Source organism: Sciurus carolinensis, chromosome 7 (genome assembly GCF_902686445.1).
Source record: "Sciurus carolinensis chromosome 7, mSciCar1.2, whole genome shotgun sequence".
Classification (NCBI taxonomy): domain Eukaryota; kingdom Metazoa; phylum Chordata; class Mammalia; order Rodentia; family Sciuridae; genus Sciurus; species Sciurus carolinensis.
Window position 1 is genome coordinate 8,140,793 of NC_062219.1, and position 4,810 is coordinate 8,145,602.

Sequence of the window (4,810 nt, forward strand, 5' to 3'; positions counted from 1 at the left end):
ACACAACAGACTGGTGGCTAAGAAGTTCAAGTTCAAGGTGTGTATAGGATTGATTTTTCATCAAGTCTCTCTCTTCAGTTTGCAGATTGTTGCCCCTTGGTCTCTGTGTGTCTCTCTCAGTCTCCTCTTCTTTTTTTTTTTTGTATTGGGTATTGAACTCAGGGGCACTCGGCCACTGAGTCACATCCACAGCCCTATTTTGCATTTTATTTAGAGACAGGGTCTCACTGAGTTGCTTAGTGCCTCGCTTTTGCTGAGGTTTGAACTTGCAATCCTCCTGCCTCAGCTTCCCCAGCCACTGGGATTATAGGCGTCCCCACTGGGCCTGTCCTAGGTCTCCTCTTGTAAGGATACCCAGTCACATTGGATTGGGTTCTGTCCATGTGATCTAATTTCAACTTACTTACCCCTCTAAAGATTGTTTCCAAATACAGTCATATTCTGAGATACTGGGTGTTGAACTTCTATATGTTAAACTTCATATGAATTTTGGGGAAACAAATTAAACCCATAAAAACCGAATTAAGGATTGACCTGGTCTAGGGCAAATCTAAGATATATGTTCAAGAGGGGTTGGAATGTTCAGGGTCAGCTTTGAGATGAAAGAGAGTTCTATGTTCATTATGAAGAGGACACTCTTCAAACCCAGTGCAAGGGTAATTGATAGGCCGTCTCTATTTTTTTTTTTTTTTTTTTTTTTTTTTTTTTGCGGTACTGGGGATCGAACTCAGGGCCTTGTGCTTGTGAGGCGAGCACTCTACCAGCTGAACTGTCTCCCCAGCCCCGACTCTCTCTATTAATGGGTATTTTGTACCAACACATAGCTGCCTAGTTCTGGAGCCGCCTAATGGGTTAACTTGTCTTTTGCAAACCTAATTTTTGTTTTGCCTACATTCTAAATTCTAAAGACATGCTGAACCTAACTAAAGTCATTACAGGAAAAAGGAATAAGAGAAACAGCAGGATCACAGCAGGTAGTAACCTTTCTTTAGATTTATAGAATACCTGGTGACCTTCAGGTATTCTATACCTGTGTATTTACACAGAATACTTGATGACCTTCAGATAATATCAGAATGTGCATCAAAGAAATAGACCAGTACGTGATCAATGACTCTGGTGCCCACTCATCAGTGGCTATACACACACTTCCTTAAGTTTTCTAGGTAAACTCTTCACTTGTGGTTGCTAGTCAAGACAGTCCTTTAGACTGCCGTCTTACATCTAGCTTGCTCATCATAGAAAACTACTACCGCTTTGCCTCTTGACTCATTGGCTTCTGTCATGCGAGCAGACCTATCCTTTTATGCAGTAACACCTTCATACACTAAACTAGTGTCTGTCCATTGCTGGGCACAGTGATGCACACATGTGATTTCAGTGCCTCAGGAGGCTGAGGTAGGATTGAGTTCAAAGCCAGCCTCAGCAAGAGGGAGACGCTAAGCAACAGTGAGATCCTGTCTCTAAATAAAATACAAAACAGGGCTGGGGATGTGACTCAGTGGTTGGGTGGCCCTGAGTTCAATCCCTGGTTACCACCCAAAAAAAAGGGCTGGGAATGTAGCTCAGTGGTAGAGTGTCTCTGGGGTCAATTCCCAGTACCAAAAATTAATTAATCAAATTAATTAATTAGTGTCTGTCAAAGAACAAAAATCACAATTGAAATCTTGATTGGCTTTATTTTTGATTCTAGAATTGGGCAATATTTCATTCCACAAAACAGAATTAAGTATTCCTATAGATTGAACAAAGAAGGTTGGATTTATAGAGAGTGAAAAATTGAAGAAAGCAGAAACAAAAAATGGATTGGTCATTTCAAAGTTACTTTCCTTGGAAAACAGGACATAGTGATATAAACAATAGGAAAATAAACGACTGGTTAACATCAGACTAATTTTTGTGGAGTAAAGATTAAGGCAGAGGGAACTTCATTTTCATGCCAGTTGAAACTAGTGTGCTTGGGAAATTTGGCTGGTTTCTCACAGATCCTGAATTCTTAGCAGGTCAGATAAAGTTTGTTTCAGTTTGGTGACATGGAATTTCAGCAAAGGTTGCTCCATTTTGATTTTCAGCCTTGTTGGGCCCAGTACAGGAACTCAGCTCAAAACAATACCCTCTGTGATTTTTATTTAATGTATACTTAGCATGGGAACACTTACAGTCTTACTTTACATGATTTTATCAATTTCTTAAAACTGAGTCTTTGCCTGATAGGTTACAACCACCTTCTGGGCATTTACTAAAACAAAAATACACATTTTTCTCAGCTCAGAAGCTTCTTGAGGACCTGAGAGCCATTCTCAGGAATGTCATCATCCAAAGAATAAGATCTCAGCCTCCAAGACTCCATGGGATAATTGATAATTGATAATTGATAATTGATAATTGATAATTGCCAATTGTAATGGTTAATTTGAATTGTCAGCTTGATTGAATTAAGAGATGCTGATGATTAAGAGGCTTCTGGGTGTGTCAATGAGGATGTATAGGAATGATCGGATGTGGGATAGTGAACTGAAGTGGAGACCCTCCATAAGTGTGAGCAGCTCTGCCCAATAGGATGGTGGCTTGGATGGAATCAAAGCTGGAAGAACAAGGAAGCAGATGCAGATGCAAGCTTGACTCTTCTTGAACAGGTTCTCAATTGCTGCTTCGATCATCCAAGGATATCAGACTCTCGCTTCTTCACTCTTCCAAAGTGAACTCTGCCAGTGATTCTCCAGATAGTTTCCAGAAGCCTTGGTCTCGGACTAGGGTAGCACTGTTGATCCTTCTTGTTCTGGGGCTTCCGCCTCTTGGACTGTGCAGCTGCTGGTTCTTCCAGGTCTCCAGCTGCAGACGCCATTGTGGACTATCCACTTCTGGTCGTGTGAGCCAATCTAATAAATTCCCTTTTATAATCACACTCCCTGTGGATTCTGTTCCTCTAGAGAACCCTAATACATAAGTCAACAAACACAAATAGCCTAGTCTCATTTACACTTATCAACCCTTGGTACTTTTTACTTCTCTGACTCTGAGCCCTGCTCACCCTAGTTACTTGCTTTTAGTTGGCTTTAAAATTGCTGATTTTGGAGGCTACATAGCTATCCTCCAAAATAGTCATACATTATTAGTCCCGCAGTATCTTTATTGTAGGCATGAACATTGAGGTATGTGTTATGGAGATGTTTGCCTAAGTTATGTTTCAGGGACTTGAGGGCCATTTTTGTGGAAACCACCAACTCTTCACTTGGGGCCTACCAGGTATCCAATAGGTGACCTTTTGACATCAGGAGGCCGGAAATGCCCTCGGCTGATGCACACGCTGTCATTTTCTGAACACGTACCTCATGAAGAGCCATGAGGACTAGTTATGCACGTGCAGATCACTAATTACTTCCCTTCCAATCTCATTTCCCCATGCCTGAAATCACCCTGCTTCTTTATCCCATAAACATCCCCAAACCCTGTCATCAGAGAGGTGGATTTGAGGCTGGGGTCCCCTGTCTCCTCACACCTGTGCACCTCAGGAGTATTCATTTCAGTCATAGACATACTGCAGTGGGCGAAACAGGCCTGGTTTGGTGACAGTCTCACCAAAAGGCCATCTAGAAATAAGCTGGCACTGGAGTAGTGATTTGGGCCAGGATGGTAGAGTTTGGGATATGCCTGAGAGGGAACACGGGTTCCCACAAATGCTCTGGCCTTTATACAGTTCCCAGTGGACTACGTTCTGGCACAGAACCTCAGTGATACACAAGGCCATGCGTCCTGTGTACAGATGGAGATGTAGCCAGCCAAGATCCTTACACCTGGTCACAGTCCTCAGTGCTCTGGGTCACTCCTAAGTGATCTGATAGCTCTTGAGAGTTGTTCTTAGAACTGTGCTGAGTCTGGCTTGGAGGTGCATGCTATAATCCCAGTGACTAGGGAGGTTGAGGCAGGAGGATTGCAGGTTCAAGGCCAGCTTCAGTAACTTAGAGAGGCCCTAAGCAACTTAGTAAGACCCTCTCTGAAGATCAAAAGGGCTGGGATGTGGCTGAGTGGTTAAGCAACCCCCTAGAACCAAAAACAAACAAACAAAACTTGAACCCACACAAACAAGACAGGGTTGAGTTCAATGTTGGAGGGCATAGATCCATTTCATAGCACCATATCCAGACCAAAGATTTGGCAGAAAACAATACTGGCAATTGAATAGCAACACAGTTGTATCTTTTTCTTTCTATTTATTTTTTTGTACTGGGGGTTAAACCCAGTGCTTAACTCTATTGCCTTTTTATTTTTTATTTTCAAGTAGGGTCTCACTAAGTTGCTTAGGGTCTCACTAAGTCTCCAAGGCTGGCCTCACCTTTTCAATGGTCTTGCCTCAGCTTCTCAAGTTGTCGGGATTATAGGCATATGCCTCTGTGCCCAGTTGTGTCTTCTTATCCAATTGAGCACATACTTTTTTAAAAATTGTTTTAGTTGGTGTGTTATAATTATACATAATAGTGGGATTCATTGGGACATATTTGCACATGTACATAACATAATTTGGTCAATTTCATTCACACATTTTTTTTTTTTTTTTTGGTACTGGGGAGTGAATCCAGGGACACACACTCACTGGGTCACATCCCCAGCCCTTTTTTGTATTTTATTTAGAGACAGGGTCTCACTGAGTTGCTTAGGTCCTTGCTAAATTGCTCAGGCTGGCTTTGAACTCTCGATCCTCCTGCCTCAGCCTCTGGAGTCACTGGGATTACAGGCGTGCCTTACCACACCCAACCACGTAATTGTTTTTGAGTCAGAAATTTCACTAGTTCCTTTAAGCAAGTACAGTTTT